Genomic DNA, 27,070 nt, shown 5'->3' on the forward strand with positions numbered 1-27,070 from the left:
CTCAAATAATATAAGTTTATAGGAAAACTTCAATGGCAGTAGTGGAAGATAAGAGTCAGAAAAGCAAATGAATTTATTGCTTTTATTTCTATTTAAATATAATATTGTCTTTTCATTCTATTTCAACCTTTTAAAAATATTTCTTATATTAAAATAACTAGAAAGGTATTTGAACACCAGATGCCAACAGCTCAAGGTTATTTGTTTTGTCCTCAAAATATCAGTAGGAAACAGGCAGCTTTATCCAATACACATATGTGGGTATAGTCTACAGTAGAAACATCTATTCTCTGGCAGTAGTAAGTGTATCATTGAAAAGATACCATGGTGTTGAAAAGATGAAACAATTTGAGGTTGAAATGCATCTTTTATATAACAAACCTGTAGGGCTTCAAAGATTGCTTTATTTCTCAAGTATGTCTCCATGTAGTCTGGTTATACCCTCTTGGTTCTGTGACTGAAAGCCTCATGTGTTCCTCACGATTTCACTGTATTTCCCAAGTTGGGGCATGACTCTACAAATTTTTATTGGCCTATTTATCTCTTGGATTCTTTTAATAAATTATGTTTCCATGCTTCGCCTGTTCCAGATATGGATACCAGTTCCTTCTCTTTTCTTCTTTTTCCTTTCTGTCTCAAACTACTTCTACTTACAACTCTATTTCTATTTTATCTCTAATCTCCATCTTCATTCTGTAAAAGGAAAGAAGTAACCTGATTCCATATTGAATCTATTTGTTTAAGCTCTAGCCCTTGCATTGTATAGTTAATTTTCCCCTGCCCATCCTTGCTAACTCTGCCCATAAGTAAGCAGCTCTTGCAGGAAAGAACACTCAGCAGGAAACTTATTTTTCTTGTCACTTTAACAGCGATAGTAATACATTGTAAGTAGCCTTAAACTGTTGGTGAATTTTAAGGTTATTTCTTCATTGCTAAAAATTCGCACATGAAGTGATAGGTAAGAAATGGATTTATTTAGAGAGAAAACAGACTCCATGGACAGAGCCTCGACCATCTCAGAAGGTGAGAGTGCTTGGAAATATGGTGTGGTTAGTTTTTATGGGCTGAGTAATCTAATAGGCTAATGAGTGGGAAGATTATTCCAATTATTTTGGACAAGAGGCAGGATTTCTAGAAATTGGGCCATCAACCCATTTCGTGGCCTTTTATGATTGGCCTCCAAACTGTCATGCACTGATGAGTGTATCGTTTAGATAATAATGTATTACAATGAGTATATAATATGCCACAAAGTACACTGGAAGTCAAATCTTCTGTCTTCTGAAACTATTTGGTTCCAATCAGTTTATGTTTCGTCCTTAGACTACGTCATTCTTTTAAAGATTGTTCCTGCCCCTTTCTCTTATTTCAAACCAGGCATCCTTATGTTCTAGCACCAAGCATCCTCATGTTCTAGCACCAGGCATCCTTATGTTCTATGTGCCTTAGGTCGTGGCACACCTTTCAAATATCTCAATTATGCATACCTTGCCTAAACTGTTGGTTCTTTCTTTAGATCAAAGTAGTTGAAAAGAAGAATAAGTAATTAATAGATGACCAGATCTCTTCCCCAGTTTCTCCTTCAGCAATCTAATGAACAAATTGTGTGAAAAAGATAACATCTAAAGAAAAATTACAATAAGTTGTTTTGCCAAAATTTTCATTTTCATCTCAGGTTCAAAAGATTTGTTAACAAAATAAGACACTCATTATATACAAATAAATAATACAAATATTTATTAAAGAATTATCTAGCTTACATTCAAAATACTAACATTAAAAGAAAAGAGAAATAGAAAGAGCAAAAATCGGGTTTTGCTTACCAAGTTGGGTTTTCACAAACATCCAAACTTAAACAGCATTGGGAAGTCCAATGTCACAGCAGATCTGGAGTCACAGTTGAGAAAAAGGTCCCAGGCAGCCTGTCTGCTCCCTGGGTGAGACTTCAAAGATTGTCGTTCAGGGTTCCCCCTTATAGCCCCAGGATGCAAACTGATATCATCATCAATCTGTGAGCAAATTGCACCTCTGGGTTCAGGTTAATGCTGTTTACTTTGTTTTGTAAATCTTAGAATGTTGATAAGTCTGGGGAGTGGTTGGCCAGACCTCCTCCAGGGACTTAATAAACTCCAAGATCTGCTTCTCATATATCTATTTTGTTTCTCTTCACAGCAGGTGTGGCTAACTCCCACAGCAGTAGTCAGGGCAGTGTCCAGGTAGGTCAGAAGCAAGGTCAGAGGTCTGCTATACACTTTTGCCTCTAAAGCCTGAGCAAGACTACCTCTGTTTTATTTCCCTAACAGTGATCCTGTTGTTCCATAGGAACAGTGATTCCTATGCTGAAGAGCATAGGAACAAGGCAAAATAGCACAAGCAGTCTTACTACTTCTATAAGTAACAATGTAGAAATATTGTAGGTTTTAGTGAAAACAATTCATTTACAGTAATTGATGGAGTATTCCAATAAGCAGGGTTCTCCAACTTGAGAAGTTCATTCATACGGCAATTCTTCTATAGCCTTGTCACAGTCTGTCAGTAAATGGGTGCAGTTATTATCAAAGTCTAGATACTTTTTAGTAAAAATGAGGCAACCAATATATTTCTCTAAAAACAACAGGTAAAATATGAAATTGGTACATAATGTCCATCAACCCTACATCTGGTATAAGCAGGAAGAGTAACATTAAAACAATCTTTGTAAGAGCCTATGATGTTATGCTTCTGCTGACCAACGGTAGGGTAGGTGAAGTTGTCCTGGGTGTTGGCCAGGTGATATTCTTGTATTATCATTTTGTTAGGTAGTTAGAATAGGAAACAGGAGTCCAAAATGGCAGTGGTTAAAAGACAAGGAAGGAAAAAGCCTGTAAAAATAGAACAAAGGAAGGTCAAAGGAAGGTCCGAGGACTTGAGTGAGGACCTCAGGTAGAACAAACAGCACTCCTGGCTAGCCCAATTTACATAGGCAAGCCCAGGCAGGGGGAGTAAAAAAACATATAAAAAGAGGAGCTAAAGCGCGTGCTGTCTCTCTCTCTCCCACGTGCTGGTGCGCTCCCCCACTGTCTTCTCTTCGTGTCTTTGGGTCAGCATGCCCTCATGCCTCAAGGATGGATTCTCTTGCTATTTTCTAAATAAAATAGAGCTGTAACATTGACTTGTCTTAAGAGCTATAACATGGTCTGTCCAAGACCTGAGAGCTATGACGTGCCAAGGGCTTTAATGTCCCTCACTCCAAATTTTTGCTGTGATGAAACAGAACCAAGGAGCATACACTCGCCTGACATCTGTAGTGCTGTGACTCGAATTTAGCCTGGCTGAAACAACCTCAGTGCAGCCCTGGCAAGGAGGAGGCCAAGCACAGCAGTAGCCCAACTCAGCAAAAGCTCCCGCAGTAGAAGCAGAATGTGAAGAAAACCCAGAGCAAGGGAAGTGGAAAGAGGCCTATCATGCTGGAAACCTGGACAGCGAAAAACAAACTCAGCAGAAAGCTCACACAGCTCAGTCTCAGATTCCAGAAGACCTCAGGTTAAGGTAAGTGGTCCTTGCTCCTATGGCTGGAGGGACATATGGCTATCAAAATCTTAATTCCTTTACAATCTCTCCTTTCTTGTTTCATGACCTAATAGGCGTTGCCACCCTAGTTCCACAGACTAATTTGCCGGAAACTCCTTCATATACTGAAGGTGAGACTCTTAAAGCTAAGAGTGAGGGCTTTCAAGAAGATCATATGGGGTGGTTCCAAAAGGAGGGACTGCTTTTTCTGCCTGGGAACCTCCAATGGAAGTTGGTTTACTCCTTACATGCCACCACTCATTTAGGGGACAAGGCCCTCCAAAGATTAGTAGAAAGTTCCTTCAGAGGAACAGGCCTCCAAACAACTATAAGGCAAGTGGTCTCCTCTTGTCCCACTTGCCAATTAAACAACCCTCAAGGAGCTCAAAGACCCCAGCTGGCCCAGTCCGTTCAACAGTGTGGGACCTACTCAGGAGAGGACTGGCAGATGGACTTCACCCAGATGCCAGTTTCTCAAGGGTATAAATACCTATTAGTCATGATGGATACATTCACAAGATGGATTGAAGGTTTCCCACCTGAACTGAGAAGGCTGAGGAGGTGGTAAAAAAATCTACTGCATGGAATCATTACAAGATCTGGTCTGCCCAAGTCATTACAAAGTGACAATGGGACATCATTTACTTCTAAGGTCATCCAAGGGGTCTCTAAAGCATTGGGCATTACTTATTATCTCCATCGTGCCTGGAGGCCTCAGTCTTCAAGAAAAGTAGAAGGAGCCAATCAATTCTTAAAATCAGCGATAAAAAAGATAACCCAGGAGACCTCCCTGGGATGGAAGGAGACTTTACCAATAGCTCTCCTCCACACCTGTATTGTCCCTAAGGAACAGGTTGATCTTAGTCCTTATGAGATGCTATACGGGAAACCTTTTGTTTATGTCAATGACCTCTTCCTAGATCCAGAGGTTCAGAACCTCCAGTCTTATACCATGGCCACTGGGCAATTCCAATAGGATATACGCTTGTAGGGTATGAACCAGGACCCAAAAGATTCTAAAGAGTCACCACTATATGCTCCAGGGACTCAAGTCCTAATTAAAGTCTGGAAAGATGGGTCCCCAAAGGCTCAACTCCAGCTCACATAGAAGGGCCCCTACCCTGTAATACTTTCTACCCCCACAGCAGTCAAGGTACCAGGACATGGCTCCTGGATTCACTACTCATGAGTCAAGCCATGGAAGAAAACAGAAGAGAACACTCCACAAGTTACAACATGTAGTGGCAGTTCAATAAAGATATAAAACTAAGGCCGACCACAGAAAATATCACGCACCCTTAGATGGACACCACTATAAGGACTCTGAGGCTTGAGACTAACAAGAGGGGGAAGCCCAATACCCCTCACCATCCCAGTTCAGCAGGAAGTAGCCAGAAAGACCTTGATGCTCCTATTCCCAAAGAATTGGGCCTCCCATCTCTTGAGGGGGTAATGTTAGGTAGTTAGGATAAGAAACAGGAGTCCAAAATGGTGGTGGCTAAAAGACAAGGAAGGGAAAAGCCTGCAAAAATAGAACAAAGGAAGGTCAAAGGAAGGTCCGAGGACCTGAGTGAGGACCTCAGGTAGAACAAACAGCACTTCTGGCTAGCCCAATTTACATAGGGCAGGCCCAGGGGGAGGAAAAAATACATAAAAAGAGGAGCCAAAGCACCCTCTCTCTCTCTCCCACGTGCTGGTGCGCTCCCCACCTCTCTTCTCTTTGTATCTTTGGGTCAGCACGCCCTTATGCCTCGAGGATGGATTCTCTTGCTATTTTCTAAATAAAATAGAGCTATAACACTGATTTGTCTAAGAGCTATAACATGGGCTGTCCAAGACCCGAGAGCTGTGACACGCCAAGGGCTTTAGTGTCCGTCACTCTAAATCTTTGTTGTGACAAGACAGAACCGAGGAGCATACACTCGCCTGACAATTTGGAGATCCATTTACTGCATTCTCAAAGAGCAAACTTAGCCAGAGGGTTAAAGATGCATAAAAGTAGAAGAACTCCTAAGGTGCCTAGAAGAAACACTAGACAGGAGAACCAGGACCAGACATTGGCCCATGACATTAGTTTTTCTCCAGGTATGAGAAGATGCAAGAATTTGGGCTCATAAAAAAGAAAAAAATCTTTACATGAAAGCATCTGACTATCTGAGGTCCTGTTTTGTCCATTTTTCCCAGACCACAGATTGAGTGACTAATTTGTGGTATCCACCCTGAATTCCTTTCAAGGGGTGTTGAAGTTCAGCAGTTGTAGTGGGCACAATTTAACCTTTGCAGAGGCAGTCTTCAAGTGCAAATTTCCAGTCAGCAGGGCCCCTGCTTTGGGAGCATGTCATAGCCATTGTGTCCCACGGTGATGAAAAGGGTCATTTCCAGGTCTTCCCTGGTGGCTCAGACAGTAAAGCGTCTGACTACAATGCAGAAGACCGAAGTTCAATCCCTGGGTGGGAAAGATCTCCTGTAGAAGGAAATGGCAACAAACTCCAGTATTCTTGCCTCGAAAATCCCATAGATGGTGGAACCTGGTAAGCTTTAGTCCACGGGGTTGCAAAGAGTTGGACATGACTGAGCGACTTCACTTTCACTTTCCAAGTCTAGCAAAGATTTCATTGATAGACCACTCTGTGTGCTGTTATTGGACTAGGCCCTGTGAATAGCAAACGTCTCTGGACCATTCCTTTTATACTAGGCTCTTCATCCAGTAAATACTTCGCCTTGTTGCTTCTTCCCTATCTAGAGTTACATTATTACAATCATTGATCTCATATGGAGCTTTATAAATCATCATTTTTTCAGTGGCTCAGTCACATACTTGGTAATGTTAAGAGACAACACATTTATTAAACAGGAAACATAGAAAATTCTAAAGCTAGCAGTTATTAGTTCAGTTCAATTCAGTCGCTCAGTTGTGTCAGACTCTTTGTGACCCCATGAATCGCAGCATGCCAGGCCTCCCTGTCCATCACCAACTCCCAGAGTTCACTCAGACTCATGTCCATCAAGTGCTGCCATCCAGCCATCTCATCCTCTGTCGTCCCTTTTTCATCCTGCCCCAATCCCTCCCAGCATCAGAGTCTTTTCCAATGAGTCAACTATTCACATGAGGTGGCCAAAGTACTGGAGTTTCAGCTTTAGCATCATTCCTTCCAAAAAAATCCCAGCGCTAATCACTTTCAGAATGGACTGGCTAGATCTCCTTGCAGTCCAAGGGACTCTCAAGAGTCTTCTCCAACACCACAGTTCAAAAGCATCAGTTCTTCGGTGCTCAGCCTTCTTCACAGTCCAACTCTCACATCCATACATGACCACTGGAAAAACCATAGCCTTGACTAGACGGACCTTTCTTGGCAAAGTAATGTCTCTGCTTTTTAATATGCTATCTAGGTTGGACATAACTTTCCTTCCAAGGAGTAAGCGTCTTTTAATTTCATGGCTGCAGTCACCATCTGCAGTGATTTTGGAGCCCCCAAAAATAAAGTCTGACACTGTTTCCACTGTTTCCCCATCTATTAGTAAGGTCACAAACAAGAATTTAATAAGTCTCTTTAGGTATAGCCCGATATATCTCAGGTTATCTGACTTAATTAAATGATTATAGCCAAGTGTTAATCTCTTGGTTGTACATCATGGAGCATCTGATTTTTATTCAAATATTGACTACTGATATAAGCTTTATAAAAAGAGTTAAGAGTGTCCTTTTAAAAGCTCAATTAAATTTTTAACAATATAGCATAACAGCAAGGAACTATCTCAGAAATGAGTAACAAAACTAGGATTTAATGTTCAGTGAAGCATAAATATTTTTCATTGTGAGAGCATTAACTCTACAGCCATGGAAGTCTTTATCCCATCAGATAAAAATGAGCTTTGTCAAGGAGCTGGGAAAAGCAGCTCAAAAAAGCGGCCATCTTGGATTTCCCATAGCTCTGACTGTTTGATTGACAACTATTGTTTACCCGTTTTAAATTCCCCAATTTAGGAATAGACTCTTGCCATATTTTAAGGACATCAGTATAACAGTACTCTGACAGTGAGGGGTTAATTTTATAGAAGCAGAATGAGCTTTATCTACATGTACCATTATCTTCATAGATTACTATGAAACAATATTATTCACCAAAGTAGCAAGACATTTTAAAAACAGATATAAACCACTTAAAGGCAAAGAAATTCACAATCTGTTGTCAAAAGCTGCATTCTAAGAAAACTTTGTTTTCTTAACAAAGAGAGAAAACAACATTCTAATCTGGTCAAAGGCATCAAAGTGAAACCATAGAAGGCATTTTTAAATCAGATTATATTCCAATTGACAAAGCAACCTGTTCATTGCTGTGACATATAACACTTTAATATGATAACTTGAATTATAATGGACAACATTTTATCAGGACATATGTGATCTTCATGAATTCCACATAATTTTTAGGATATCTATATTAGTAACATCAACTGTAAAGTATAAACTAAGACAGCAAAAGAGACACAGATGTATAGAACAGTCTTTTGGACTCTGGGGGCGGGGGGATGATTTGGGAGAATGGCATTGAAACATGTATAATATCATATAAGAAGTGAATCGCCAGTCCAGGTTCGATGCAGGATACAGGAAGCTTGGGGCTGGTGCACTGGGATAACCCAGAGGGATGGTATGGGGAGGGAACAGGGAGGGGAGTTCAGGATTGGGAACACGTGTACACCCGTGGCAGATTCATGCTGATGTATGGCAAAACCAATACAATATTGCAAAGTTAAAAAAATAAGTAAATAAAATTTAAAAATAATTAAAAAATAAATATTTTTTAAAAGTAAAAAAAAAAAAAAAAGAAGAAAATTATCACTTCTCCAACAATATTTACCATGTAATTTAATATGTCAAATGAACACATGTAGTTTAATATGTCTCTTTGGAATGTCTCAGGGGTCCTCTGAATCACCCCAAAGTCAGAGGTCAAAAGAACTTCAGTAGAATTTAATTTTAGGAAGTTTTGCCAAAATTATCAAACGGGTTTATAACAGTCAGGTAGGATCATAGAGTTCTTTGTGAAACAATAGTTTTTCACTTCAGTTCAGTCTCTCAGTCATCTTCGACTCTTTGCAACCCCATGAACTGCAGCACTCCAGGCCTCCCTGTCCATCACCAACTCCTGGAGTTTACTTAAACTCACGTCCATCGAGTCAGTGATGCCATACGGCCATCTCATCCTCTGTCATCCCCTTCTGCTCCTGCCCCCAATCCCTCCCAGCATCAGAGTCTTTTCCAATGAGTCAATTCTTTACACGAGGTGACCAAAGTACTGGAGTTTCAACTTTAGCATCATTCCTTCCAAAGAAGTTAAAAAGTATATATATTTCAGAGGTAAACATAGAACAGATCACTTTAGAGGCAAAGAAATTTAAAACCTATATTCAAGTGCAGTTCAACATCTCAAGAAAACTTTTATTATGCACAAAACTCTTTTCTTGAGGTCCACTTTACGTAGACCTCTTTTTTTTTTTTAATGACTTTGTTCATTTAGAAAAATCCACCTGTAAATCAGACCTACTTTCTTTTTTCTTAATAAAATATAATTTCATTTCTCATACTTTTTACTAGAAATATACATTCTACTTTCCTTAAGCAACCATGAACTGCCTTTTATAATAGCATTCTGTAAGTTTGTGAACATATATACCAGTGATAATTTCTTTCTTTTTTTTTTTAACATAAGTATAATTTATTGCATCATTATAGATATAAAGCAATTAACTTAAACTAACCAAACTATGCTAACAAGCTAAGCAACTAAATATTTGAATCATAGCCATTAAACTTAGTTAATAGAATTTGGACTAGAACAAAAGTTTTAAATATTTTATTTTATATCTTAAATATTTTCAAAAGAGTCTCTTAATAATCTCCCTTATCTCTCCTACTCTTTTTTTTTTAAATTAATTTTATTTTATTTTTAAACCTTACGTAATTGTATTAGTTTTGCCAAATATCAAAATGAATCCACCACAGGTGATAATTTCTAAAAGCGTATACTCTCTTATAGAAAACATCTCAGGATGACACAAAACATATTCATTAATAGTCCAAAATCTCTTTTGTTTCTCTGTAAGAGGAAGTTAGTGTTCAATAATTAATGTTTCAAAATCGTATTTTATTTGAAAATGACCTAGCTATTCAATAAATTTTCATCACTTAGTTTAGCACAACCCTAGAAATTCAAGTTACCTAAATCTGGAGTAAAAATTTTAGACAGACATTCATGAAGTATAATTATTCTGAATAAAGTTTATCAAAAAGTTCTTGTCTCATTTATATTTTTCTTTTTCAAAAGTTTCTTCACTTGAGTTACTTTCCTTGTTGACAAATTTAGCTTATATTAAACCTAGACACAATAAATGGATTACACAATATTGATGACTCAAAACTTATCTTATAGACTAGCAAACAAACATTAATACTAGATATTTCAGTTCATTTTAGTTGCTCAGTCGTGTCCTACTCTTTGCGACTCCATGGATTGCAGCACGCCAGGCTTCTCTGACCATAACCAACTCCTGGAGCTTGTTCAAACTCATGTCCATCGAGTCGATGATGTCATCCAACCCTCTCATTCTCTGTCATCCCCTTCTCCTGCTTTCAATCATTTCCTGCATCAGGGTATTTCTAAGGACTCAGTTCTAATCAGGTGGCCAAAGAATTGGAATGTCAGCTTCAGTATCAGTCCTTCCAATGAATATTCAGGGTTGATTTCTGTTAAGATTGATTGATTTGATTTTTTTGCTGTCCAAGGGATTCTCAAGAGTCTTCTCCAACACTACAGTTCAAAAGCATCAATTCGTTTGTGTTCAGCTTTCTTTATTGTCCAACTCTCACATTCATACATGACTACCTCAAAAGCAATAGCTTTAACTAGATGCATCTTTGTCGCCAACGTAATGTCTCTGCTTTTTAATATGCTGTCTAGGTTGGTCATAGTTTTTCTTTCAAGGAGCAAGCATCTCTTTATTTCATGGCTGCAGTCACCATCTGCAGTGATTTTGGAGCCCCCCAAAATAAAGTCTGTCACTGTTTTCATCGTTTCCCCATCTATTTGCCATGAAGTGACGGGACTGGATGTCCTGTTACTTTTTTGAATGTTGAGTTTTAAGCCACTTTTTTCACTTTCCTCTTTCACTTTCATCAAGAAGCTCTTTCGTTTCTCTTTGTTTTCTGCCATAAGGGTGGTGTCATCTGCATATCTGAGGTCACTGATATTTCTCCTAGCAATCTTGATTCCAGCTTCTGCTTCATCCAGCCTGGCATTTCATATGATGTACTCTGCATTATAAGTTAAATAAGCAGGTTGACAATATACAGCCTTGACATACTCCTTTCTCAGTTTGGAACCAGTCCATTATTCCATGTCCAGTTCTAACTGTCGCTTTTTGATCTACATACAGATTTCTCAGGAGGCATTTAAGGTGGTCTGGTATTCCCACCTCTTGAAGAATTTTCCACAGTTTGTTGTGATCCACACAGTCAAAGTCTTTGGCATAGTCAGTAAAGTGGAAGTTGATGGTTTTCTGGAACTCTCTTGCTTATTTGATGGTTAAACGAACATTGGCAATTTGATCTCTGGCTCCTCTGCCCCTTCTAAATCCAGCTTGAATGTCTGGAAGTTCTCAGTTCACATACTGTTGAAGCCCAACTTGAAGGATTTTGAGCTTTACTTTGTTAGAATGTGAAATGGGTGCAATTGTGTGGTAGTCTGAACATTCTTTGGCACTGCCCTTCTTTGGTATTGGAATGCAAACTGACCTTTTCCAGTCCTGTGGTGACCACTGAGTTTTTCAAAATTGCTTGCACATTGAGTGCAGCACTTGCACAGCATCATCTTTTTTTTTTTTTTTAGGATTTGAAATAATGCAGCTGGAATTCCATCACCTTCACTAGCTTTGTTCATAGTGATATTTCCAGAGGCCCATTTGACTTCACACTCTAGGATGTCTGGCTCTAGGTGAATGATCACACCATCATGGTTATCCAGGTCATTAAGATCTTTTTCATATAGTTCTTCTGTGTATTTTTGCCACCCCTTCTTAATATTGTCTGCATCTGTTAGGTCCGTACCATTTCTGTCCTTTATTATGCCTATCTTGTGTGAAATGTTCCCTTGGTATCTCTAATTTTCTTGAAGAGATCTCTAGTCTTTCCCATTCTATTGCTTTCCTCTATTTCTTTACATTTTGCATTTTAAAAGGCCTTTTTATTTTTTTTTAATCTCTCTTTGTTATTCTCTGGAACTCTGCATTCAGATGTGTTTATCTTTCCTTTTCTCCTTTGCCTTTCACTTCATAACTATCATGCTGCCCCAATGTAGCCCCAATACAGTAGCAGCCAGAGATTTTCAGGTGAAGCCCATAAATGCTTACTGCACAAAATAGCCCATAACCATGTGAGTGCCTGGTGACAGTGCATGCACACTTCTATAACTGATCTCAGCTGTTACATAACTGTGCAAACCATTGTTTAGAGGACATGGGGTGAGAGGGAGTAAGAGTGTGGGCTGAAAGAGCCTGACTGGCTCCGTCTTGTTAATTTCCCCACAGGTCCTAATTGTAATAAAACCAGGCATCCAGCATCCTGAAATTAATGACAAACACACCAAGGGCTTTGAAGTTCTGATGATTTTTTTTTTTTAAACAATCAGCAAATTTCTAATCCGAGTCAAAATTTCATCAATTTTACTATTCATATGTCCTTATGTTTTGAGATTCTTATTTGTTATGATAAAAGTAGATTAAATGTTTAATTGGTTGATACAAAATAGCAAATGATTGTTTAATTTAACCATTGAGAAATATTGCCAAATGAAATCAAGATATATGTTTGTGGAAAACTTTCCTTTTTCTAATTATTATATTCTCTTCTCTCCTGAATGTGAACTAACCCATAAATTTGAATCTTGTTTCTTAAGTGTACTGAGAAAATGCTTTTCCAATTTGCCTTCATGCAATAAAAGATTTGTCTTTGGCTATTCAGTTGTGTATTTTTGCTGTGCTACTAAATGTGTTTCACCAAGATTTCCTGCTGGATTATGCCTTTTCTTTAAGAGTTGTTTTTAATTTTTGTTTTTTATGATGGTGAAAAATATACAGTGTGAACTCAAAAGGATTGCAAAGTAGTATACAAACTATAATCTCCCTGTTAATTGAACTTTGCTCTCCTTCTCATGATTTCATTCATACTTATTCAGGGGTAGACACAATAGTCCATACTTTTTTTTTTTTTTTAATTACAATATTGTCTAGTAACTCAAAGCAAACATAAGATCTGGAGATTCTTCTTTAAAAAATTCTGACCAAAGATACAGAACATTATAGCAGAAAGGAAGGCTTTATCATTTTGTGGGTGTTCCACAATTGTTCTTAAAAGAGAGAAAGAGAGGGAGAGAGAAGGAAATAAAAAAGTTGACTGTATTTACTTTTCTTATAGGGCTCCCCCATAGCTCAGTTTGTAAAGAATCTACCTGCAATGCAGGGGACCCTGGTTCAATTCCTTGGTCAGGAAGATCCCCTGGAGAAGGGAAGGCTACCCACTCTACTATTGCAACCTGGAGAATTCCCTCAACTGTATAGTCCACGGTGTCACAAAGAGTCAGACAGGACTGAGCAACTTTCATTTTCACTTTCCTTATAACTGGCTATATTTGCAAGACTTTTCCAAGAAATATATGTGAAGGAAAAAAAAAAAAAAACAGAAAAATAAACTTATGCAATTGTGAAAATAATCTTGGTTATTTCTGCATTTATAATAGATAAATGAAAACTTAGAACTAATGTGCATAAAGATAAAATCTGTAGCACATGGTTTGGCTTACAAAGGAATTTAATTATAAAACCAAATATAAGGACTAATGTGCACAAAACTTACATTTATTAATTAATAATGATTCTTTAGCAAAAAATATTAGGTCATTACTAGGAAAGAAATTATTGTGATCTTGGCAAGACTATGCATCATTAAATATGAGGAAAATGAGTCACCATAAGTTCATTAAATGTACTTCACTTATAGTATTACCTTAGCAACTAGTTGTCATGCATTGCTAAAATAATATAAATGTTGATAAATATAGATATAAAATAAGGCCAGAGACATACTAATTCAGATCTCTTTCCCACCAAGATATTCATAATAATAGTACATGAAATATCTCATTAAACTAGGCCTTTATTACTAAACATGCTTAATTAGTCTGAAATATTAAACACTTTCTAATTTTCCCATAACTACTAAGTATGTATGGGTTATTCTATTGGCCTAAAATTTGGACCTATTATCTAATATTTTTAATTTTTTTTTTCATTTTGAAGTTCTCAATAATACTCTTTTATTCAAACGTAGTATTGATATTGTGTATTTTGCCACAAAAATGAGAAAGAAATAAAAACAACATGCTCTACCAGGTTATTAAGTAATGATATTTTATATTTAAGTTACTCCATATGGAATCCTTGGCTATACGCCTCAATTTTCTCTACTGTAATTTAAATATTCTTACAGGTACTATTTTTAACCCTTTTCTTTCTTTAGGATAAATCTTCAATTCTTAGGACATTTGAGCAAAATATACAATTTTCAGTAAGTCTATTGTTTAAATTGGTGAAAAGCAGTTTTTTTACACAGTGTATCGAAAATAAGAGAAGATTCCATGTGATTTTCCTTAAAACTGTGATTATTTCTATGTTTTAAAGCTGTGCTATTTGAAGGATTATCCCTCAGTGCGTGCATAGTTGTAAAGTTCATTGTGGGATTTCAGCTCAATTTATTGCCTAATGCATAAGAAATATTCTTCTGGTTATTCATAGCCACAATCTACAGTGTCTTTATTATCTGTGGTATGAACATCTTGTCTGATTATTGGAGCACATGGTTTGCTGAAAGCTGTATTCCTGCCATCATAGGAAGCTGCCTGTTTCATTGCTATTACTGTACCGTCGATGAGTGTTAGCAGTGAATACACTCTCCTCTACAATACATTCTCCTTAAATTAAAGTCCTTATTACTTTGGAGTTAAATATTTTTTGGAACCCTAATATGTACCAAAATGACTACTAAGTAAACTGCATACAATCTTCACATTACAGTAAATTTTACTATAATTTTAGACAAAGCTTTGATTTATAGATAATACACATTTTTGAGTATGTCCTTTTTAAATGAGGCAATCTAGAATGTGAGGCCAAATTGAAATGAGCAAATTTATTATTTTGCATTACATAAAGGATTCAAATGCATAATTTTCTAATTATGCTAATGATGTTTTCACCACCACAAATTAATCACTGTTGTGATTTTAAAAATAATATTCAAAGTAGAAATCAAAATATAAAATATTGAATGACTAAACATTCCCCAAATGTAACTATTTATAAGAAGTGAAATTGATTAAAAAAAAAAATTAGCCAAAGTGTGCATTTGATTTATATTTGTAAAAACACATTGCTTTAATGACAAAAGAAAAAATGCATCCTCACTCAGGGGGTCTCACGTTAAGCTGAGTTGTCTCCCTCAGATGCACTGGAGGCAGGTTCTATTTTTTTTTTTTTTTTCACTTGATCTTGCTCTCATTGTGCTACTCATTGTATTAACTTGCCCTTCTTTGTCTTTAGCAATAAATGAAGTGATATGCTATGTTTGTTCATATATATTTTTTTTTTCTTGCAGTATTACAGTGGTAAGTTTGTTATGTCAGCTATGTTTTAGCTTATACTTGTTGGGTTTTATGTTTGCATTTCTATACTTTACAATCAGTTCTCTGTTTCCCTTTTACATGTTATAATCACAAGCACTGCAATGTGATAATTTGTTATGTAAAATCTAAGTGGCTTCATCTTCTAAGCATACATTACAACCATGTGAATGGAATGGTCATTTCAGTGCTACTTATTTTAATCATTGTATTCAATTGAGTTTTCAATATTTCATGCTTCCTATATGCAGCATTTAATTGAGTAATATTTTTCTTTTCAGATTTCCATAGGATTAAAATGTGTATTTTTTTCCTGCTCATCTGAAATTTTTGCTTTCTACCCTTTACATTTGTTCATAGTTTTCAACTTAAATTCCATACCTACATTTCTTTACCACTGTAAACTAATATTATTGACTACTACTTTTTCTTCATAACATACAAATACTTTAATCATGTTAGTTTAGCTCCTTTACTCTCATTACACCATCTAGACGTAAAACATTTCAACCTATACTTTTATCAATTTCACAGAAAGTAAGAGAATGAAAATTCAACTATATTTTAAAATCAAACCAAAAATTAGGATATTAAACTAGGGTAAATAATTTTCAAATCACTGAAAGAAAGACAACTGTAGTACAAATACACTTCAATTGTTTTAAATTTTCATGTATTCGGTATAGCTACTAATTAAACAAAATTGCAACAGACAGAAAACAATGGATTAAAATCAAACAATTACATACATGAAAGATTAAAATGTAAAACATAAAGAAAGGTTAAGTAAAAAGAAAAAGATTAAAAGGAAAACACTGAAGTAATATGTTTATTACATTTAGAGGTATATATTTAGAGGTAGAGTTAGTGGATCATGTGGTAATTCTATATGTAATTTTTGAATGAACCCCAACACTTATTTCTACAGAAGCTACACCACTTTACATTCCCATAAATGATGCTCAAGAGTTCTGACTTCTCCATATATTCAGCAATACTTGCCATTTTTTGATGCTGTTTTAATTGAAATATAGATGATGTATGACATTATATTGTTTCAGGTGTATTATATAGTGATTTGATATTTGTGGGCAGTTTTAAATGATCACCATGACAAATCAAACTGAACATGGAACAACAGACTGGTTCCAAATAGGAAAAGGAGTACGTCAAGGCTGTATATTGTCACCCTGCTTATTTAACTTTTATGCAGAGTACATCATGAGAAACGCTAGGCTGGAAGAAGCACAAGCTGGAATCAAGATTGCCAGCAGAAATATCAATAACCTCAGATATGCAGATGACACCACCCTTATGGCAGAAAGTGAAGAGGAACTAAAAAGCTCTTGATGAAAGTCAAAGAGGAGAGTAAAAAGTTGGCTTAAAACTCAACATTCAGAAAACGAAGATCATAGCATCTGGCCCATCACTTCATGGGAAATAGATGGGGAAACAGTGGAAACAGTGGCAGACTTTATTTTTCTGGGCTCCAAAATCACTACAGATGGTGACTGCAGCCATGAAATTAAAAGACACTTACTCCTTGGAAGGAAAGTTATGACCAACCTAGATAGCATATTCAAAAGCAGAGACATTACTTTGCCAACAAAGGTCCATCTAGTTAAGGCTATGGTGTTTCCAGTGGTCATGTATGGATGTGAGAGTTGGACTGTGAAGAAAGCTGAGCGCCGAAGAATTGATGCTTTTGAACTGTGGTGTTGGAGAAGACTCTTATGAGTCCCTTGGACTGCAAGGAGATCCAACCAGTCCATTCTGAAGGAGATCAGCCCTGGATATTCTTTGGAAGGAATTATGCTAAAGCTGAAACTCCAATACTTTGGCTGCCTCAATCGAAGAGTTGGCTCATTGGAAAAGACTCTGATGCTGGGAGGGATTGGGGGCAGGACGACAGAGGATGAAATGGCTGGATGGCATTACCGACTCTATGGATGTGAGTCTGGGTGAACTTCGGGAGTTGGTGATGGACAGGGAGGCTTGGCGTGCTGCCATTCATGGGGTCGCAAAGAGTCGGATACGACTGAGCAACTGAACTGAACTGAAATGAGTGACAAATCAAGTAACCTTCCGTCCCCATATAAAGTTATTTCTATATCAGCAACTGTATTTCTTATGCTGCATATTAAATCCTCATGGCTTATTTATTTTACACTCAAGGTTGTGCTTTTTAACCTCATTCACTTATTTCATCCCCTTCTTCCTCCCTGTTGGCAACTCTGACTCATTCTCTGTATCTACGAGTCTGTTTTCTGTTAGTTTTGTGTTGTTTTTTAGATTCCATGTATAAGTGATACCATATGGTGTTTGTCTTTCTCTGACTTACTTCACTTAGTATGCTAACTTCTAACTCATCAATGTCATCATCAACATGCCAAAAATGGAATTCACCAAGTAAGAATAAAGGGGAATGGAAGGGTGATTGTGCTGGATTCAAGAAGGCATCTGCCCACACTACTACTGTGAAGTACAGAGTAGAAAACTACCTAAGCCATTTTATCAAATTCTAAAAATAGTAGTCTTAGCATTATAGTCCTTGATTCTGTTTTTCCATTTTTCAATTAACAAACTGTTAGATCTTTACCAAGCAAGAGTAAGTGAATTAGTAAGGATGGTGAAGAAGAACGTTTCTTTCTTCTAATTCCATTATTACTTAATTTTTAATCTTCATTCAATTTTCAATTCAATTGCCTCTTATTATATATAAATAAGCATACAAATTCATAAATGAGAAAATAGCAGACTTATCTAGCAGACATAAGTACATAGATATCCATTTTTAAACAAAGGTATGTAATACAGTTGACCGAAAATGAGTGTAATACCTCCCAAGTAAGAAAATAGCATTGTTTGATCAGCGTAAGACAATTATTATATCACTGTTTCCAGTTGAACAGAGAAACATCTTTACTATTGTTTCTCTTTCAAACTGTAGAATATGAGATAGGTATGTGGTGGTGGTAGTTTAGTTGCTAAGTCATATCCGATTCTTGTGATCCCATGGACAGCAGCTGCCAGGCTCCTCTTCCCATGGGATTCTCCATGGAAGAATACTGGAGTGTGTTGCCATTTCCTTCTCCAGGGAATCTTCCCATCCCAGGGATCGAATGTGTGTCTCCTATGTGCAGGCAGTCTCCTGCATTTCAGGCAGTCTTTACCACTGAGCCACCAGGGAAGCCCCTGAGATAAGTATACTGGAATCTGATTCAGCTCATGTAAATATTTACCAAATATTCTGGGGCTGCTTTCCCATTTTAATTCATTAAGACCTTCAAGAAATATCTGATAAACACATTATTCAGTTAGAAATATCTGATTACCATTGTGAACCAGAGTTTTAATACCTATAGATATCACAATGAATAAAATGTTTAGTAATACTGTTATCAGAGCTAATGTTCTAATATTTTCTAAACAAGAAAATCACATGCTTCAGCTAACACCAGTCATATTTAGTAACTGGTAAAACTGAGTTTACTTTTGTTTTTCATTTCCATTATTTCAGTTGACCAAGATAAAAGAAGAAATCTTATCAAGAAAATCTAACCTACAGGAAGATATCTTTTGGAACTTTAATGAGTGAACAGGTCCAGGATTACTTTCAACAAATCTTCCTAGTTTCAGAGGTAGTCACCAGGTACATTGGACTATGGAACTGTAGGCAGGTCACCTGAGGACAGTGAAACCATCTATTTCAGAGAATGAATTTTTACCAACAAAATTATTGTAGCCTCATGATATGTTGCTCACATACATAGCTGTGCTTCATATATACTGCATTGAAACTTAAAAATTCAAAGACACTATTATATTTTGTGCAATTAACATTGTGCATGTGTGAGCTCAATTGCTCCATTGTGTCCGACACTGTGAACCCATGGATGGTAGCCCACCAGTCTGCTCTGTCCATGGAAAATGTCAGGCAAGAATACTGGAGTGGATTCCATGGACAGAGTAGCCTGGTGTACTACCATTCATGAGATCGCATAGAGTTGGACCCAACTGAGTGAGCACACTCACACACAATGCTAACTGTACAAAAGTTGATAGTATCTTTGAATTTCTAAGTTTGAATACAGTATATATGAAATATAGCAATGTATCTGAATAATACATCATGAAGCTACAATGATTTTATTGGTAAGAATTTGTTCTCTGGAGTTAACATTTAATGATTTTAATTTAAGCAGGGATTAATTTTGTAAGGACCATAAAAAATGGTCTCACAAATGATAAAAATATCAAAGATCACAAACAATATTAACTCTAAATTAATATTTAGATATTATTTCTAAATTTATTTTAGAAATAAAATATTTAGAAATTTATTTATCAATATTAATTCTAAAAAATATTTAGAATATTACTAAAATTTGGTACCTATTACTTAAAGTATTACACTATTACATTGTGTTTAAATTTCTATAAGACAACAATATTGTAATTAACTAGAGTGTATAATAGAAAATTATAAAGAATTATTGAAGGATGTTATATTTATTATAACTTAGATATATCATTAGCACTAAATGCACAAGGACTTTGGGGATAGAAATATGAGTTTTATTCTTTGTAGTGTTTTAAAGTAATTAGTAAATTTTGAAATTAAAATTTCTGAAATAAATTTTATAATATATGTTTTTGATAATCCTTTGATATATAAAAAAACAGTCTAATCTGTCTTCCATCATTTTTAAATATCACTTTAAAAACATGACTATTCTTGATGAAAACACTGATTAGCTAAGAGTAATCTAAACTTCCTGAAAGAAATAGCTTATTTAATTTGTTGTTATTTCTTATGGAGAGATATGTATCAATATTTTAGTATTTATAATTATTTTGTATATCAACTTATTACATAATATACTGATATTATATATAAAATATGCAATGACTGTGCTACCAAATTCTTAACAATTACACTTATTTTTAATATTTGCCATTTATTTAAATTATTATGATATTATCCCCTCATACTCATTTCAAATACAGTGCCCCATACATCAAACACTCATTCTCTATCGCCTTGTCTGTGAACATAGACTTTGTACCATTTATACTAAATTTCTACCTTTCTATAGTATAATTCAAAAGCATGGAAGTGAACTAGTGTATTTATTTTCTAAACTATTTTTCTTGGATCTCATTTCAGAATTGTGATGAGAAAGAAAAATACTACTTTGAGTTGCCAGTTAGGTATTTTAGAATATAAGACTGCTCACATTCAGAATCTGGACATTTAGATAAGCTTAGGATTCCTGCCATAAGTTCCTGTTTTGCTTTTCCTGGGGAGCTTTTAATACAACTTCTTAGAGCTGAGTCAGCAAAAATTAGTGACCTCCACACAAATCACTTTATAAGTAATAGGTGCTGGCTACCCTTCTGTCCATTTCTTGTGCACTGGTGACCTGGGACTGGAACTGTCCTTCCTCTGGCTCAGTGCCTTTGCCCCAAACTCCTTCCCCTCTTTCTGGGATATCTAAGTAATTAATCTTATGACGACTCATTGAAGTTACTGAAGCTGTGCCTTCAATCAAACAATGGGTGGTTTCCATTTCCCTAAAGTAGGAGCTCAGATTCTGAGGAAATTACCTGCTGACAAGGTGTGGATGGCTTCTGACTCCTTGTTCAGAATGTCCTGATCTACATATTCTTAATTTAACACCCCAGGTCTGGCCTCTAAGCACATGAATCAAGTGCAAAAATGGTTAGCTTTAAATTTAAGGTAGTTTATAATCTGAGTACATTTTAAAATCTTGCTTAGTCCCCATCATGCTTCCTTGAACCCTGGAATGTATTCTTACTACTATTCTGAACTATTAATTTTTAAAGTATATTTGAAATCTATTGAAATTATATTGAATTTTCTCCATTATTTCTATAATTCCATAAGCAAAGCACTTCATTTCTTTTCTGTTTGCATCTCCATTTCTCTCACTGTCAAATCCACTTCTACATATACAACCAACTATATTCCTGTGAAATCATAGCAGTTATTTTCCTGTTTCATATAATTGCTAGATAACATGTATTAAAAATTAAATAAACTAAAGATCTATCTAAACATTTATTTATATATCTAACATACATTTGTACTTTATTATTGTTCAGTTGCTCAGTCGTGTATGACTCTTTGCGACCCCATGGACTGTGGCATGCTATGCTTTCCTGTCCTTCACTATCTCCCAGAGTTCAGTCAAATTCATGTGCATCGAATCAGTGATGCCATCCAACCATCTCATCCTCTGTTGTCCACTACTTCTCCTGCCTTTAATCTTTCCTAGCATCAGGGTCTCTCCTAATGAGTCAGTTATTTACATCAGGTGGCCAAAGTATTGGAGCTTCAGCTTCAGTATCAGTTCTTCCAATGAATATTCAGGGTTGATTTCCTTTAGGATTGACTAATTTGGTCACCTTGCAGTCCAGGGGACTCTGAAGAGTATTCTCCAACACCACAGTCTGAGAGCATCAATTCTTCAGCACTCAGCCTTCTTTATAGTCCACCTCTCACATCCGTGCATGACTATTGGAAAAACCATAGCTTTGATTATATGGACTTTTGTCAGCAAAGAGCTGTCTCTGCTTTTCAAGACACTGTCTAGATTTGTCATTGCTTTACACCAAGGAGTAAGCATCTTTTAATTTCATGGCTGCAGCCACAGTTCAGAGTGATTTTGGAGCCCAACATAATGAAGTCTCTTACTGCTTCCATTACTTCCCCACCTATTTGCCATGAATGCATAGAACCAGATGCTGTGATCTTAGTTTTTTGAATGTTGAGTTTTAAGCTGACTTTTTCACTCCTCTCTTTTACCTTCATCAAGAGGTTCTTTAGTTTCTCTTCACTTTCTTCCCTAAGGGTGGTTGTCATCTGCGTATCTGAGGTCATTGATATTTCTCCTGGAAATCTTGATTCCAGCTTGTGCTTCATCCTGCCTTGCATTTTGTATGATGTACTCCGCATGAAAGTTAAATAAGCAGTGTGACAACATACAGCCTTGATATACTCCTTTTCCAGTTTTAAACCAGTCCATTGTTGTGTGTCCAGTTCTAACTGTTGCTTCTTGATCTGCATAGAAGTTTCCTAGGAGGCAGGTCAAGTGACTGGGTATTTCCAACTCTAAGAATTTTCCACAGTTTGTTGTGATCCACACAGTCAAAAGTTTTGGCATAGTCAATAAAGTAGAAATAGATGTTTTTCTGAAACTCTCTTGTTTTTCTATGATCCAACATATGTTGGCAATTTGATCTCTGGTTCCTCTGCCTTTTCTAAATCCAGCTTGTAAATCTGGAATTTCTTGGTTCTTGTACTATTGAAGCCTAGCTTGAAGAATTTTGAACATGACCTTGCTAGCTTGTGAAATGAGTGCAGTAGTTTGAACAAATATATATTTGTGTGTATATATACCGAGTCCAAGCTCACTCTGCTCACTGCAGGATAGGCCAGTGAATCTCAGAGACAAGGTATTGAGACAAGGAAGAGACTTTAATCAGAGTGCCAGCAGACAGAGAAGATGGCAGGCTAGTGCCTCAAAGTAGCCATCTTATTGTAGGCTGGATGCCAGGTTCTTTTATAGATTAAAGATGAGGGGAGGTGAAGAAGCAAAGTAGAAAGGCCATTCCCCTTACAAACATCTGCTAGTATGGCAAACCTCAGGCAGGGTATATGTTAATTTCTTTCTTCCTGCCATCCACAGGTGGACAGGGCTCTGAACAGAGGTACTTTAGTTTAACAGTCAGGCAGAGGGGCAGGATTATCTGAGGCAAACTATTCTCTATGATTATAATAACAAAAGCAATGAAAGGCAAGTCAAAGAAACAGTTCCAACATGGAGACAGAATTGGCTTCTTCCCTGCAGCAAGATGATAGATAAATTACAAGACCCTTACGTGAGAAGTGCTTTTCCTATACACAGAGGGAAGGAATAGTCTTATCTTTAAGATGAGGGTACGATGTGGTGTGTGTGCTCAGTCGTGTCTGATTCTTTGCAATCTCATAGACTATAGCCCACCAGGCTCTTCTGTCCCTGGAATTTTCCAGACACAAATACAGGAATGAATTGCCATTTCCTACTCCAGGGGATCTTCTCAACCCAGAGATCGAACTTGTGTATCCTGCATGGGCAGGCAAATTCTTTATTTCTGAGCCATTTGGGAAGACAAATATGAATAAATATGACTTTCAAATTTCCCCTCATTTACTATCGTTACCTCATAGCCTACATCTATCATATTCTCTCACAAGCATTCAGTCTACATCACAATTAGCACAACGATAATCAGGTTTAAGATTTTCATCAAATTTTCACTTCCTCACGAGACTTCTCACATCATGTGAAACCCATATTAGATAAATTTGTAAAAGTTTCTCCTGTTAATATGAGAGGGTAACAGGTAGGAAGGCTAGGGTCCTCAAGCAGAGGTAATAGCCTGCAAGAGGCAGACATTTTTGTGCTTTTTCTTCTCTATACAAAATTGAAAGTAGGTTTCTTTTAAATTCTGTGTTGTCATGATGACACCTGGTTCTGCCTAAACTTAGCTTTTCTCAAACCTTGAGCTAACCAATGCATTTTTCTTATGGAATTTTTTTGTTGTTTTTTGTTAAAATCCATGTTAATGAACTATGTATTTGCCTAAGAATCTGCCTTTCTTCAAATCTGTTTGCCTAAGATTCAAATCTTGAACCGATAATGGCTCAGCAACCAGTATCTCTTATTTATCGAAATGTCCTTTTAGCTATGTTAATGAAACTATGTATTTGGTTGAAAATTTGCCTTTAAGATTCATGTCAATTGTTTTATGGACAGGGATGACTCACCTTGTGTCAAAGCTATCTCAAAATGCATGTTGTGAGAGAGGGGCCTGATGCTACTCTCTCAGTTTTGAGGTGATTTTTAACAGACAAATAACTCCTTGCTAGAAGTTAGCAAGGGGGGCACTCTTTCTGCCCGCTTCTGATGCTGTGCCAGAAGCTTCCTTTATCCCTTGATACTTTAATAAAACTTTATTACACATGTCGACTAAAAAATGATGTACAACTTGAGAGTTGTGAGTTAAGTTTTGTTTGCTTAACTTTAAGCTAAGTTGCTCCCCAGGCTGCAGTCCTCCTTTTGCCCCAAATAAAACTCACCTCGCAACTCTCAAGCTGTGTATCTTTTTTTAGTCTACAGTTATGGTGACTGATGCAGCGACCCGAAGTGGACTTCCTTCCTTAGTCTGAACTCCACAAGGAATGGGAGCTTTGGTACCAGCAGTGGCCCCTTGCAGCCATACACCTCCCTGGGGAGTGCAGACAAATTTGGGGAAGTCTCTCCTGGTTCTAGAATCTCCCATATTGGTTGAGATTCTGAGTTTTATATGGCGGTGAAGCAGATTACCTGCCCCCTCCCAGTAGGAAAGATACTGGGGTGGGGGTGTGTGTGGGTGAAACATCTGGGGCATACCCACTCATGGTCTAGACACGAGTGGGACTCGGCTGAAAGATACTGAGAAATTCCCACCCAGGCAAAAGATACTGGGTGGGGGATGGCTGAAAGATGCCAGGGGAATTACCCATCCAGGGGAAAGGTACTGGGAGGGTGGGGCTTGACTGGGAAAAAATCAAGGGATACCCAGGGCCCCACTGAAAGATGCCAAGGTCACTCCATTGTAGGGGACTGAATAGTCTTGGCTGAGTGGTTAAGCAAGAAGCTGATCTGACACTTTTCCTCAATTTGAAGCAGAGACATTACTTTGCCAACAAAGGTTCTTCTAGTCAAGGCTATGGTTTTTCCTGTGGTCATGTATGGATGTGATAGTTGGCCTGTGAAGAAGGCTGAGCATTGAAGAATTGATACTTTTGAACTGTGGTGTTGGAGAAGACTCTTGAGAGTCCCTTGGTCTGCAAGGAGATCCAACCAGTCCATTCTGAAGGAGATCAGCCCTGGGATTTCTTTGGAAGGAATGATGCTAAAGCTGAAACTCCAGTACTTTGGCCACCTCATGCGAAGAGTTGACTCATTGGAAAAGACTGATGCTGGGAGGGATTGGGGGCAGGAAGAGAAGGGGACAACAGAGGATAAGATGGCTGGATGGCATCACTGACTCAATGGACGTGAGTCTGAGTGAACTCCAGGAGTTGGTGTTGGACAGGGAGGCCTGGCGTGCTGCGATTCACGTGGTCGCAAAGAGTCAGACACGACTGAGTGACTGAACTGAACTGAACTGAAAGAATTTATTAGGATAAAAGTGAGGAAAATAAATGAGAGCTTTGCTCTGAAGAAAAGGGACAATACTCCTCCTGGCCAGTTTCAGTTTTCTCAGGTGAGTGAGAAATTTATGGGAGTGGTGGAGGCCTAGTCCTCATACCGTGCAGTGGTCACATAGGGGAATCCACTCATTAATTAAAATACTTGCTCATCCAGGGGTTACACGTTAAGAACTGGCCATTCAGTGACCTGAGCAGCCATGGTGGTCTTAGATTGCCAGAGCCAGAATCCAAGACACATAAAATGAGCTGAAACAACTCTGGGGTGACTCCTGGAGGAGTTAAGCTCACAAGCAGCACGTGGGACCAACTACCCAAGTTCGCTAGGGCTTTTCATCCCTGCCAAATTCAGCTTAAAATGGGAAACAGAATCTCTCAAAAACAGAAACAAAGCGGTGTCAGAAAGCCAGCCTCTGACTAACACTCTAGCCAGATTCATGTACAATACGTACAGAGCTCATACTTGCAAGTACCTAATTAATTGGAGATATTATCCTAAAAGAGATCTCAACCTAAAATGGTCAAATTTGGGTTCTTTTGATATTCCAAAATTGATAATTTTGTGCAAACAATTAGAAAAGGCTGGTGGTGCTTACTTTAACTGTTATCTAGAAACTTGTAAAACAGGAAATGATAGAGTCCCTTCCTTACGGGAAACCAGCATGAAATTGCTTGGAACTATATTAAAACTAAAAAACACTGCTAGCACTGACTGCCAGGTAGCAGGTCTAGTGGAACTGGGAAGTCACGTTTGGCATTTATGCCATTTGGCTTTTGATTTCTGGGCATCTTTTTGCCTTTTGTTTCATTTAGAGTGTAGCTGGTGAAGTTCTGGTTCAGTTTGGTTTTGTTGGTTTGGTTTGAGAGCACAGACATCTGGTATAAACTGTTCAAGTTAATATGGGAATTTCTCACTCTAAGGTTACACACACCACCTGGGAATCCCTTGGGGTGGAAATTTTTTTTTTTTTTTTGCTGGTCAATCTATAGCTATGATTCAATGAAAAGAAAAAGGGACTAAAAATATTAGATCTTTATTGACATAGGATAGAAAAAATGAACTGAAGTTCCCTTAAGCCCAGGACTTCCTCCTGTAATCAACAGACTGGGGCTGATCAAACTAAGAGGCCTACTTCCCCAGAGGGACAATCCCTGTTGGAACCAATCTGCCCTTGTTATCAGGGCCAAGTTGAGCACTGTCTGGTCTAAATTTTGGCTATAAAACTATGATCATAGAAAAATATGATTTTTCACAATGTGGTCACAATATTCTTTAGACTCCATAGAAATCTTGAAAAAAAAATTATGTCTTTAAGAATTCTTGCCCTGAGGAATTAACTCCTCCTATACCTTTAGACCAGAGCTCTCTGGGCCACTTCTCTAGACCATCTCTAATTCCTGAAACCAAAAGGGAAAAAAAGGAGGGAACAGAGTCTTTTAAAATCTTATTCCAACTATTTTCCAACCATTTTTCACAACTAGTATTCATAACTAAATTTGGAAAGCAGAACTATATAATCTCTTG

The 27,070-nt window shown here is 37.3% G+C and overlaps 1 long non-coding RNA gene across 1 annotated transcript in view; it reads left to right on the forward strand.

Annotated features, from left to right (window-relative positions):
• The window catches only part of LOC113907679, a 33,760-nt gene extending 30,106 nt beyond the window's left edge, over positions 1–3,654 (forward strand). The window contains exon 3 of the long non-coding RNA XR_003515256.1: positions 3,254–3,654. This is a non-coding gene — a long non-coding RNA (uncharacterized LOC113907679). The remainder of the gene's footprint in view (positions 1–3,253) is intronic.
• The last annotated feature ends 23,416 nt before the right edge of the window (positions 3,655–27,070 follow it).

Source organism: Bos indicus x Bos taurus, chromosome 17 (genome assembly GCF_003369695.1).
Source record: "Bos indicus x Bos taurus breed Angus x Brahman F1 hybrid chromosome 17, Bos_hybrid_MaternalHap_v2.0, whole genome shotgun sequence".
Classification (NCBI taxonomy): Eukaryota; Metazoa; Chordata; class Mammalia; order Artiodactyla; family Bovidae; genus Bos; species Bos indicus x Bos taurus.